The sequence below is a fragment of the Gossypium hirsutum genome, chromosome D06 (genome assembly GCF_007990345.1).
Source record: "Gossypium hirsutum isolate 1008001.06 chromosome D06, Gossypium_hirsutum_v2.1, whole genome shotgun sequence".
NCBI lineage: Eukaryota > Viridiplantae > Streptophyta > Magnoliopsida > Malvales > Malvaceae > Gossypium > Gossypium hirsutum.
In genome coordinates this window covers 27,898,319-27,912,662 of record NC_053442.1, presented here as the reverse complement: position 1 = coordinate 27,912,662, position 14,344 = coordinate 27,898,319, and the positions used below count along the sequence as shown (strand labels likewise).

The 14,344-nt window shown below is 34.8% G+C and overlaps 1 pseudogene; it reads right to left on the bottom strand.

Annotated features, from left to right (window-relative positions):
- The window catches only part of LOC121218398 (nucleotide-sugar uncharacterized transporter 1-like), a 67,839-nt pseudogene extending 54,291 nt beyond the window's left edge, over positions 1-13,548 (bottom strand).
- Positions 13,549-14,344: the final 796 nt, after the last annotated feature.

Here is a 14,344-nt window from a genome sequence, read left to right as displayed (position 1 = left end):
TGGGGAATTATCATTGGCTCCTATTTAATCTCCTCCCCATTTAAAATCGCCCTTCTTATTTCCTGTCTTCTTTCCAACTCATTATTTCTCTGTCCTTTGTCTGGTTTGTACCCTAAGCCAAAGTTGTCTTATTTTTCTTTCAGCACTGGAACCTCAATTCCCCCTTGCAGGTATTTCCCTAATCCTCTTCTAGGTAGAGCTCTTTTTCCTACCAACAGTCGCAAACCCATCTCTGTAGTCTTGGATATTTTAGGCACTAGAATCTTGCATCCCTCAGGAACAAATGTTGCATTCACAAACTCCAGAGATCGAAAAGAGCATTCCACCGACTCGTCATTAGTATCCACATATGGCGCCTCATTGGATACAGCTGCTATGATATCCTCTTTGGCGTTTATTGTCACCAGCCAACCTTCTGATACTAAATTCAATTTCTGATGTAATGATGATGGCACATCACCCGCCGAATGTATCCATGACCTCCCCAATAAAAAATTTTAGGAGGGTTTGATGTCCATCACAATGAAATCCACTTCGTAAACTGTTGGGCCAATTAGTAAGGGTATCTCAATTCTTCCCATGACCTTTCTTTCTGTACCGTCAAATGCCCTTACTACATTTAGGCATGTCTTCATGTGCGAGCTGTCTATGGGAAGCCTGTTAAGTGTGGACAATGGCAACACGTTCAATGCTGATCCATTATCAATCATAACTCCTGGCAAAGTATACCCTTTGCATCGTGTAGTGATATGCAAAGCCTTGGTAGACCCTATGCCCCCAGGTGGTATTTCATCATCATTGAAGAATATAAAATTATCAGCACTGATTTTATTGACCAACCGATCTAATTTTCCAACAGAAATATCATTGGCCACATGAGTCTCGTTCAGCACCTTTATCAACGCACTTTGATGCATTTCTGAATTCAAAAGTAAGGCTAGTACAGATATGCGAGCCGGTTGTTTATGCAACTGTTCGACGACATTATACTCACTATGCTTCAAAAATTTGAGGAATTCCGCAGCTTCTTCCTCTTCCACCGATTTATTGATAGATAGCACAGGCTCAGCTATTTTCCCTTTTTGTTCCACTATTACGGCCTTTCTTTTCACAGGTTTTGGATCGGCACTCACACCCTGGTCCTTTGTAGTCTCCTTTCTAGGGACAGTTGTATTGCACTCGTAGTTCCACGGAACCTTCCTACTATCTGGGTAAGAAAAGGTTGCAGGTTTTTTTATTATGATTCTTGGCATTACTGGCGTTCTCACTTCGTCACTATTTGGTCGCGAGATGATGACCACAGGCTACGCTACTCTTGAAACCTTTGTGGATTCAGATGTGCAGATACTCCCCTCCTCCTTAACTTCTTCATAAAACTCCATTTCCTTATTATTCATCGGACCTTGAACCAAGGCTCTGAATTCTGTGCATTCTTGAATCTCATGTCCCTCCTCATGATAGAACTCACAGTAGTTTTCCACCCCTTCAGAGCTTCTTTTTGAATCTAAAACAAGCAGCCCTCTTTCTACCATCTTCTTCTAGATCCATCTCAAAGGAATCTTCACTTCTACAATATTTTTCTTGATTTTCCTACCCGTGTTCCCTCCTATCATGTTCACTCCATTTTCATTATGATTAGGTAACGGAGTCTCTGTACTGGATGAATCATCCACTTTAACGACACCCATGCTTATGAGTCTTTCTACCAGCTTCTTGAATGTCGTACAGTGTTATATAAAATGCCCCACGATTCCCGCGTGATAATCATATTGTGCATTTGCATCATACCACTTGGGGTATGGAAGTTGCAGAGGTTTCAAATGGTAAGGGGAAACCACGTGTGCATTGAATAGATTCTGATATAGCTCCCTATACGACATTGGAATTGGCATAAATTGAAGCTTCTCCGTATTTTACCTTGTGTCAGATCCCCGTTTTGTTGATCCTTGTTGGTTAACAGCCACTTTTCCCGGTTGGTTCACGGTAATCATCTTTGAATATGAACTTGTGTTGTTGACCTCATTTTCCTTCTTCTTCGAGACCGACCTTCTGCTATTTTCTCCAACATCTATCTTCTTGCTTCTAATAGTATTTTCTATCATTTCACCATTCATAACTATGTCAAAAAAGCTTTTAGTAGCACTTCCTAACATATGTGTAATAAATGGGGCCTTCAATGTGTTAACAAAAAGCATCATCATCTCTCTTTCTAGAAGACATGGCTGAACTTGAACGACAACCTTCCTCCATCTCTGCGCGTATTGCCTAAAACTTTTACCGGGTTTCTTTTTCATGTTCTGCAGAGTGATTCTATCAGGTACCATGTCAGTCACATGGCTGTACTGTTTTATAAACGCCTATGCTAGATCTCTCCATGAATTAATCTGGGTACGGTTCAATCGATTATACCACTTGGATGCTGCCCCTATGAGGCTATCTTGAAAGCAATGTATCAGGAGTTGGTCGTTATTGACATTACCAGTCATTCGTTTACAAAACATGGTAATATGAGCTTCGGGGCTACTAGTTCCGTTGTACTTCTCAAACTCTGGCATTTTGAACTTGTAAGGGAGTACTAAATCCGGAACCAAGCTCAATTCTTTAGCATCTATCCCATAGTAGCTCTCCGCACATTTCATCATTCTAAATTTCTCTTCTAGCCATTTGTACTTTTCCTCTAGCTGTTTTGGCAATTCATCATTCATTTTCTCCTTCCCAGCTGTCTCATCAAAGTCAGGGATAGCAGGATTAACAAGGTTAGCTTCGGGGTTAGAGCTTGATCCAGCCTGAACATTCATTAGCGTCACAGCGTCGTCCTGAAATTGCTGAGGCTTAATGGTAACAGAGGACCTGCGCGAGGTATATCTCGACTTGCTGGGGGGTAAAGTCTGGAGGATAGACAGGTCCCTCATTGTCTCATTCTTCAACATTAAGCACGAAGCTTTTTCCTTTATCAAATCTTCCAGTCAACAACTGAGTCAACTTAGTCATAATATTCCCCTGAGATCCCATAATTTTATCGATCATTTTTTGTTGAATCTTCTCAAGCTGCTCATTCATTTGTTGTTGAAGCTGATCTTGCATTTCCTTTTGGAACTGTTCTAGCCTTTGATCCATGTCTTTAGTTTTCGAACGAGTACCGTAGCGGTGTTTGGTAGGTTGATTGGTTTCCAGATTAACTGAAGAGTGATTTAAATTAATTAGAATCTTTTGATGTATTTTTTAATGCATATGAAGCAATGCAATGCATAAAATGAATGCAAAAAGACGTCATTTTTAATTCAATTCCATTTAAGAAAACTTTACTAGAAATTAAATTCCTTTACATAAAGTGAATTACAAATAAGACTTTGCCTTAGTACCCAAAACTCTAATCTTTCTAAGTAACAAAGCTAATTCTTGCCCCCGATCCGATTCTAATTTGTACTTCACACTCAGCATGTCAGCCTGTACTGCCAAAGCCTGTATATGATCAGCTACTTCTCGAATTTGGACCACAGCTTCCTCCATAAGATGATCTCTGCTCCTAACTTGACTCTGAAAGTAGTAGAGCTGTTCATTATTATGACTTTCATTTGCTTTCAAGTACTTGATCTGGATCTCAAAATTTTCCAGCGCCGTTTCTAGCTCTTCGATTCTTTTCTTTATTTCTTCAATCTTGCTCAAGCTTGATTTCAACTCTATCGTGAGATTTCAATTTCGATACTGACGAAGACATCCTTCCAACATGATCACCCTATCCTTCAACTCGCATTTTTCCTTTTGGCTTTCTGACAAGCTCTTTTCTAAAGCCTCGTTTTGCCTCTGCATCTCTTGGAATTTCTGTTCCCATCTATCGGCTTTGTCCTTTTCTTCTTGAATTTCTGCTCGCCATTGTTCTGAAGTTTTTCCCAGCCCGGCAGTCCTCATTGACAGACGTAACTTTTTACAATCCGTCTTCAGACTACCCAGCTCCTCCTCAGTCTTGTTTTTCTCCTTCTTTAATTTCTCAATTTCAAGCTTCTAAACGTCTATGTCCAATCTCAAGTTCGTCTTTTCCTCCTCCATTTGCTCTATCTTATTTTCTAAATCTGCATTTCTTCTCTCAAAATCTTGTCTTATGATTTCCAACTCAGAAGGGACGACTCGCAAAGATTCCTCTTAGGTGTATTATCGTTAATCCTCCTAACCCACCATTCATGATACTCAGGAGTTGTCATCGGACCCACAGCTAACCTCTTCATTTGGTGAGTCTGTTTCTACGCACTAGACATCTCTTGAATCTTCTTTCTATTACCATCATCCTTTTACGAAAATTCACAATCAGCTATCCCTTGAGTCGCAGGTATAAACTGCCTTGACCTATATTTCCTTAGCACCAATAATGGGGCATATCCAACAGCTCCCCAAATACCAAGCAAAGGAACCCAATCAAAATTACCACACCTATACATGATCTCATCTGGAAGCAACTAAGGAGCTCTCCACTCAACGTCCTCCTCCTGAAGATTTTGAAGAATTATCATCCACTTCTCCTCCGAAATATCATCTCTCCTCGGCGTAGATACTATCTTATTTAGTGGAGAATAATTTTTAAAGAAAACCTGATACGAAATCTTATCCACCTTCCAAAAGTAACTGTGAAACCATGCGAGTAGAAGCTGTGCACATCCAATAAATCTACCTTCACCCGTCTTTCAGCATGCACTCAATGACCTGAAAGTTTCTGCCAAAATTGTTGGAATCGGTGTAACCTTCTTATCAAGCCTGTCGAATAAATCAGTAACTGCTTCATCCACATGCCCCAATGCTTTAGGGAAGACAACCAAGCTGTATATACATAAAGCAAAGACATCTAACCTCTTTCTCACATCTGGGTGTGTTAGAATTGCATCTTTCAAACTTCTCCAAGGAACGCACTTACTATCCCCCTTTTACTTAATCCGTGCAGCAACCCACTGCTCACTCATCCCTGTTATACTCATCATCTTCTTTGAAAAGGTTGGCATATTTACCGCTCTCGAGTAGACCCTGTCTACTTGAAACTTTGAACATCGGAGTAAAACCACATATTCCTTTATCGTAGGCACCAAATCGACCTTCCCAATTGTAAAGTAGCTGTAAGCAGGATTCCAAAACTGGGCGAGGGCTCGAAACAAATGCTTGTCTACCTTCACATCAAGCAAATAAGGCAAATGCCCATAATTATTATAAAATAGCTGTCTAACCTCGTCATTCCACTGATCCCAAATTTCTTTCAATTCTTGCAAATTGTTTTGAGTTACACTGATGCGCGTAAAGTCCCATAATTCCGATACATATCCATCGGCCAAACTATCGCCTTTTTCTCACTGCATTATTTCAGACCAAGTTCGAACAGCCGCATTGTCCTCCACTTTATCAAGAAACCCTTTTTTCATGACAAGCTTTCTATCTAACAACTGAATATGAATTGACGCCTTTTATGATGAAATAAAATGCCATGTCATGCAATCAAAATAAAACACAAAAGTCAGTATCAAATATAAGCATATAATCAAGGAAGAGTAAAACGTCTATTAGGACATCTACTAGGGTTTAGTGTGGTTCTACCTAAGGCAAGCTCCTAAGGCTCATTATATGCGGTTTGGCTCTAAAGTAAAGGTACCCAAACCAGCAGATCCTCGATCTTCACCCATTATAGGCTCATATAGATCAAGTTCGATTCAGGGGAACACATTTTCCCTATGACTATACGGAGATGATAATCTCACAAAGGCATAGGTACCGATGTATTCCGAAAGCGATCCACTATCCTATACGGAGGTGAAAACCTCACGAAGTAATAGTTTCTCACTCCCACTTAAAAGGGTAAAATCATTCAACTCATGTAATGTATAATGCAAAGATCAATTAAGCAAGAAAATAATGAATGCAAAAAGATCTCATGATTTTTTTTTAAAAAAATATTTTCTCGACCATAAGACAAAAATTAATCAACTTTGTGGCACGACTCTCTTATTTTTTAAAAAATTCCCCAGTGGAGTCGCCAAGCTGTCGAAACCATTTTTATTTTTGGAAAAAAAACAAAAATTAGTTGTCGATGAAAATTTGGAGTCGCCACCAATCTTTTATTGAGGTGTGATTGGATCACCTAAAAACGACTTTGGTCTACGAGTTTTAAAAAACGGGTTCGAGAGTTGGTTATGTGACAGCCCTAATTTGACCCTAGTCGGAATGTGGTTTCGGGACCACAAAACCGAGTCATAAAATTTAGTTAAAATTTTATTTGCATATCTTATATGTGTGATAGTACTTGTACAAAAATTTGATGTTTTAATTTTATATTAGGAATGTGAATTTTGCTTGAAAGGATCTAGTTGAAAGACTTGGAAAATTATGATAGGTAAATAAGTAAGGACCAAATAGTATTAAAGTGGGAAAGTGTTGTCCTTGCATGTCAAATTAGCCAAACTAAAGCATAGTGGCCGGCCATGCTATGGGTGGAAACATGTCTCCAACATGTTATGCTAGTGATGTATGTTAAGAAAAATAAAATAATGAGCATGGTGATTAAATAATGAAAGGAAGGGTGATGAAAAAAAAAATAATATGGTCTCATCCATACCCCCTTGTTGCCGTGAATTGAAGAAAGAAAACAAAAAAAAAGTGTTCATTCTTGAACATCTTTGGCCGAATAGAGGAAAGAAAGGAAGGGGAAAAGCTTGAGAAAATCGGCTATGGTGGTTTGCTAGACTAAGGTATGTTTGATGTTGTCATTGAGATGCATGCATGTTTTAGTAATTGACTTGAGTTCTAAATAGCCCATGTTCAAATCTTGAATCTTGTTGGTAACATGAGCAATCGGTCATGAGAAAGTGTTCAAGAAATGGTTGTTGTTCATGTTATTTGGATGAGAAATGGTGAGTTTTGTTGTTTCATGTTAAAGTTAGGTGAATGATGATAGAGGAGTGTTTGAACTATAAAAAGAATCGGCTACCTTGTTATGAGCTAGGGCCGAATGTGAGTTTGGTTGTGTTTGAATATTACATGCTTGGTAGAATGGTGGATGAAGGTGCCGAATGTATGTTGGATTGATAGAGTCTCCAAATTGATTTTATGTGTGTATGCATGACCGAATATACGTGGTCACATGAGTAAGGAAATGAGTTATTTGATATGTGGTAAAAGTTAAGTACTAAATCGAAGGTTGCTAAAATTGCCATTTCTTTAGCCGAATATGTATTTGATCAATGAAGGAATTGTTGAAGAATATAGGTGAACTTGGTGAGAGTATTCGGCTTAGTGTATAAATGATATAAAGATTTTAGGAAATTGTTTTGGTTAGGTGTATGTATGATTAAGTATATTCGGCAATATACTTAAAGTGGGTACATGATATTACATTAAAATTATTGAGCTTAAGTATATGGATATGTGTATATGTGGTCATATAATGACATTTTGGTTTGAAAATTTAATGATATGTGATTGCCGAATGTGATAAATAAATTCATGTTATTGGGTTAAATATTGAATACTCTTATTTGTATTATTTAAGCTCAAGAACCTAAAGGAGAGGCGTCCAACAAGGGGAAATCGAAGGTCATCGAGTAGCCGACTCGGAATTATTTTACCCAACATAAAGTAAGTCATTAAGCATATAGTTGGTATTAATTCAAATGGTCATAACGTCTATGTAATGATGCTGAATGGAATGAATAAATATATATATGCATGTACGTATGTGATGATGAAAGTGTTGAATGAAAAGAAAAGAGGTGAGATGTATTGAGTTGTTGATCTCGGCACTAAATGTGCGGGTATAAACAAGTATGACCATGAGATTGGCGCTAAGAGTGCGGGTTTAAATTGTGCAGCACTAAGTGTGCGAATTGACTATGTAGCACTAAGTGTGCGAGTTTGACTATGTAGCACTAAGTGTGCGAGTTTGACTATGTAGCACTAAGTGTGCGAGTTGACTATGTAGCACTAAGTGTGCGAGTATGATTATGTAGCACTAAGTGTGCGAGTTGATTATATAGCACTGAGTGTGCGGACTTAATAAATATTCTTGAATCATTATGGACACTAAGTGTGCGACACTATTGAGTCGATCACGGACAGCGGATCGGGTAAGTATCTTGAGCTCATGGCTAATAGGTGCTATGTCTATATTTGGAGTTGAGCTTGGTAAGTTTGAACCCATGTGACGAATATACGTGAAGTCACGTACATAAGATTTATCGTGGAATGGGTGAAAGGCCGTTTAGTTGTATGATTGTAACGAAAATAAAATGATTTATGAAAATGCCTCGAATATTCTATTGATGAGTATATGGAATGTGAATGCATGATTTGGTTGAGATTGAACCGATAGGTCGGAGGAACTATGGTATGGTTCGGTATGGATGGAGTAACTAGCCTCGTTCCATTTTGTTTCCTCTTGTGATAATGTTATTAATGGATGGTAGTGTATTGCTTATGACTTACTGAGTTATAAACTCACTCGGTGTTTCCTTGTCACCTATTCTAGGTTTCTTGGACTCATCTCCTTTTGCGTGGTCGGGCCGTCATCGAAGTCATCACACCGGATAGCAAGTTTTGGTACTTTCTTCTTAGTTGGCTTAGGAGAACATTTCGGCATGTATAGGCTATTATGTTGTGTTTGAACTTTGGTATGTAATCTTTTAGCCATGCGAAAATGGCATAAATGTTCGGTTGGGTTTGGATTCATACGTTAGGTCGCAAATCTTGATAATTCGACCTTTTTATGCCATACGTCATGGTTGATTATTTTGGTGTTAAAATTCATGATATGGCAATAGTGTAGTAGGGGAAAGTTTGAAAATGATTAGCCTTTGGCATGGTTAGTCATGATCATAATTTGTGATATGCATGATGAATTATTAGTTAGATCAAGGAGTAAACACGAAGTGGGCATAGTTGCTTTCGTAACAGATGCTGGCAGCAGCAGTGACATGAGATTGAAAAATCACTAAAAATAGTAGGAGTGGAATTAATTGATGAATAAATTATGTAATCGAATTTCGATGAGTCTATTTTCATATAGAAGTAACGAAAAGATCATATGGACAGTATGTTAAGAGATAATCAGGTTCTCGTGGGACAGGGCCAGAACGGTTTCTGGATTCCCTGCTCCGACTTTGGAAATTCATTATAAATTAACCAGAGATAATTAGGAGTCATACCATATATGTATAGATTCCTCTCTGAGTCTAGTTTCTATAGAAACAAACAGCATCAGTATTGAAGCTCTGTACAGGGAGATATCCAGGTCGTAATGCGCAAAGGTCAGCGTAGTCGACCCCAGTAACATGGGAGACTTTGACTAATAAACTGTACTAATTGGCCCGACCAAAAATTCTAGAAAAAAATATGTAGATGGGAATATGAGTCTAGTTTCAGGGAAAATTCACGGAACTGGATTTCTAGTTCCAGAGCTCAAGATATGATTTTTAAAGCGACTAGTACGCAGATTGACAGCTTGTCTCGAAAAATTTTAATAAGTGGTTTGAAGTCGGTTAACACCTCGTGTTCGACTCCGGCGACGGTCTCGGGTTCGGGGTGTTACAGGTTACGTTCGAGGAAGAATTAGCACCCTCGTAACGCCCAAAAATTGGTACCAAATTGATTAATTTATGTCTTAAAGTCAAGAGTTAATAAATACGATCTTTAGTTAAATTATTTATTAAGATTTTCTCATTTTGGAAAAAGAAAATATCACACCCAATGCGTTAGGGCACAACATTTTATTCTCTACAAAATGGGTTAGTCCAAAAAAACTCGTGTAATAAAATTTAAGAAAATATCTAATTGTTTAAAATTTATGAAGAAATCGCAGCCCAATACGTTGGGCACAATTTCCTAAAATCCCAAACATTCAATATTTCCTTTATTTTTTTTAAAAAAAATCCATGTCTCGAGAAATCAACGTGTCACATCCAATACGTTAGGACACAATATATTGAATTCCCGATGACAAGTTTTATTTTTATTTGATTCAAGAGCAATTCTCGATTGTTAGATTTAACGAAGAAAATTGGAACCCAATACGTAAGGGCTTCAATCATCTCGAAAATCCTCAATACGAGTATTATCTCTATTTTAAAAAATTCCATTTTTAAATTCGAATAAAAAGATGACGTAATATTATATTGTATGTGTGCATGAATGTCACAATAACGAATACAACAATAAATACATCAATGGTGTAATAACATAGATAGTAAACAAGCTAAATTAATACAAAAGTAAAAATAACTAATGACATATAAAATATCAAATAAATGAGCAAGATAAATAAATAAAATACATGAATGTAAACATAAATAAATAGCGGACAAAGAAAACAAAACAAATAAAGAATAGAAAGCATATAATATATACATGAAGAATAGAGGCCTACATATGGATTTACATGTAAATCTTTGGATTATAAAAAAAATATAATGTATTTAAAAAAAATAAGCATATATATATAAAATATGTTTTAAAAAAATATGAATAGGTATTTAGGAGTTTTTAGAAATAAAATAAAAAAGATATATACGTATTTGTTGATATAAAAGAATATTTACTTAAAAACTAAATATATAAGTGTACATAAAAATATATAAAAAATATTAAATAATTACAAGATAAAAATAAATATACGTGTATATATATGAATATAAAAAAATTACTTATAAAAAAATAAATATGTATATAAAAACAACATATATATATAAATCAAAAATAATTACAGATAAAAAAATAAAAATAATTACATTATGGACGTTAATTAATTTAAAAAATATAAAAAAAAACTAAATTGAACTGAATATGAAAAATCTGGGGCAAATCTGCAAATAAATAAAGCACAACGGATTAAATTGAACACGCGAATTACATAGAGGGGCTAGAAGGGAAGTTTTCCCTTCTCCTTTAAAACGGCGTCGTTCAGGTAGGGTTAAATTGAAATTGAAAATAAATAAAAGGACGAATTTAAAAAATAAAAACAACCTCATTGTAAAATATAAAAAAGGCGGAGGGGCTAAAAGCGCAATTTACCCCTCCGCTCAAAAACACGCGGATCCTAGACCGGGTCGGGTCAGTCCAGGCCTAAAACGGTGCCGTTTTGAAGGGCTATTTAAACCAAACTTTAGTAAAAAAAATCATTTCAGTTTGTTTTTAAAAAAAAAACAAAAAAACCTTCAAAAAGTTCTCTCCCCTCCTCAAATGTCCGGCCAGGGTTCGATCATCGGCCATCGCACCGGCCGCCGATCTCTGGCGCAGGCATTGCCGTATGCGGTGGTCGAAAAAGGGGAAAGCTTCCTTTTCGATTTCTTCGGCCTCCCTTAACCCGAATCCGGGCTCAAAATTTCCAAAAAAATATCAGAAGACGCGAAGAAATCATGAAAAACCCTCGGTTTTCGGCCACCGATCCTCGGGGGTAGCTCCCTCAATCGCTTCAGAATCAAAGAAAGGTTGTTTCTTTCTTTTTACTTAGTTTATTCGCATGCAAATAAGTAAAAAATAAAACATATGATCTAACAGTAGATAAATGAACTGTAAATAGCAACCTTTGAATCGATTTCTGCTTTTTTCCTATTTGAACTCTCTGTTTTGCAAAGCTAATAGCCCTCTTTTTATTGATTTTCAAATTCGGGATCTGTATTTCAATGCATTAATGGCTTTTTTATAGCCGAATGAAACAAATCTAAAGAACAAACAAATCTGTTTCTTTATTTGATTTTCAAATCTTTGATTGTGTTTCCTTTTTTGTTTTTTCTTGATGCGCAGGTATGAAGATCGAGGATGCTTGTGGCTGCGGCGCAAAGGGTTTCCTCAGAAACCCTAGGGATTTCTGTAACTTTTGGGCATTTGGGCCACATATATTTGGGCCACTGTTCTTTAACAAAAATTGGATCTGGGGTTTGGGCCCTCTTTATTGTAATTAGATTGTTTTATTTGGGCCTTTTTACCCGGGTCAAAATCGAGTATTACAAAAATTATGTAACAAATTTATAAGTTGAAATAAATTTCAAACGTGATTTTAGTTGAAATAGTAACCAAATGTGTTTTAGATGAGATGATAAACTCGAGTTTATAAATGCAATGAGGTCTCAAGTTTAAATCTCATTTTGCATATGTATTATTCTATATAAAAATAAATATACAAATATAATACTACCTTCAAAATAATATTTGTTACTCTATAAAAATATAGGGTACGTATATTTCTAGACAAACCCGTTACGATAAGACCTATAGAAACACGTATGGGTTCAGGGAAAGGATCTCCTCAGTATTGGATAGTTGTCGTTAAACTGGGCAGAATACTTTATGAAATGAGTGGAGTAGCCGAAAATATAGCCAAAAAAGTTAAAACACTTGAATAGATAGATAGGTAGATAATATAAAATATATATTAGATTTTTTAAAATATATAATTTTTTTAATAATATAAACATATAAAAATATATAAATTAAAATAAAGGGAGAAGATTTGATGCACTGTCGATGTAAAAGTCTCATGCACAGTCGGTGAATAATAATATGACACTTCATCATTAAATAAAACAAAAAATAGTGGAGACTTATAAATAAATACTAATAATTTTATTTAAACATAATTAATAATAAGACTCTAAATCCAAGACCCTAGACTCTAAAATACAAGACACTAAACCCTTAAACCCAAGATCCTAAATCTGAGAGTTATTAATATTTAATTATAATAGTTACGATTAATGTTTAATTATGTTTAAATAAAAATTATTAGTATTTATTTACAAGTTCTCTATATTCTTTGTTTAATTTAATAATGATATGTCATATCATTATTTATTAATAATATATAAAACTTATGCACCGACAATGTATCGAATATTATTATTTAAATATTAAATTAAATGAAATTTTGAGAAAATGAATATCGATTTAACAATTTAAGTGACTCAATTCTACTCTTAAAATACTTTATAGTTTTTGAAAGTTAAATATTTTCATTTAAAACAATTAAATTATGTTTCAAAATTTTTTTTTAAAAAAAGGTAAAAGTAAAATTTATTTGTCAAATTTTTCATCCAAATACAATCTAAAAGATTCAACATTGAAAGCAGCTCGTAAAAAAAACACGTGTCTTGGAGGATTTTCTTTTCCATTTTAATATAAATTTAAATATTATTTTCTTTTATAGTCAATAAATATATTTGTTAATTTAATAGGTATAACTTTATTAGAATGCATATAAAACATTAGTAGTAATTTCAAAATTATTCTATAAAAAATATTCAAAAATATTATTTGAAATTATTAATCTGTACAACTCTTAGTTGTAATATGATTATTTTCATAGTTCTAACCCCATAATATTGTTTATATTAATAGAAAAAACTTTAAGTTACTAATAGTTTAAACTCGTCTTTGAAAGTTTCAACTTCATTTTGTTCTGGCTAATTAAGTAAAGGAAATACATTTTCATAATGACATACGTGTTTCGCTAGCATCACTGCCTTTGCGCTTTAGCACTCTCCTAAAATCCTTGTTTAACAAATAATTCAGAATTTGGTGCCTTGACAACATTATTATCCGCTATGTTTGATCTTATCTGTCTAAAAATCTGGCTTTGCTTTATCTATTTCCATTTCTCATGTACAACTATATATAAACCTAACTCTGGAAAACGATTTACGATAAATTAAGCAGAGAATAAACGATGGCAATAATTTGAAAGATGGAAAAGCTAAGTATTTGTTGTCAGAAATTTCGTCTTCTTTCAAATAACATGAAATTGTCGTTCCCATTATGATAAGCTCGGATATTTCATAGGTGAAGGAGAACAGTTTTTGGATAAGTGATTTAGATGTTCAAGTTCTCGTGGAACAAATGCATTCTTTTCTTGCTTTTGAGGCCTATTTGCATTAAAAACTGTCCTTTTATTTTAATGATGCATTAAAAACTGTCCTTTTCTTAATTATTTTACTTAATCCACACCTAAATTACATCTTATTTTCTTTCTACCTATTTTTTTTTATTACAGGTAGTATCTAAACATTTTTTTCCAAAGTTGATATCTCTACTAGTCACACAGTTAGTTAAACAATTGAATCTATTTTAAAAAAGATTTAACCCACAAATTATTACTTAATTTATTCTATCTTTTTTTTTCAAGTTGGTATTTAAACTTTTTTTTTGTCACAAGTGGTACCTAAGTTATTCTTCTGCTATCCATTTTTACACCAAAATGTTATATCCATTAAAAAAATTACAGCTAAATAATAAACAACCATATCATATAAACTTAAAAAATATTTTTTAAAAATTATTTTATTTCATTTTTTCTTTTGCATTATTTCTCCCTTTTATTTTTTCTTTCTTC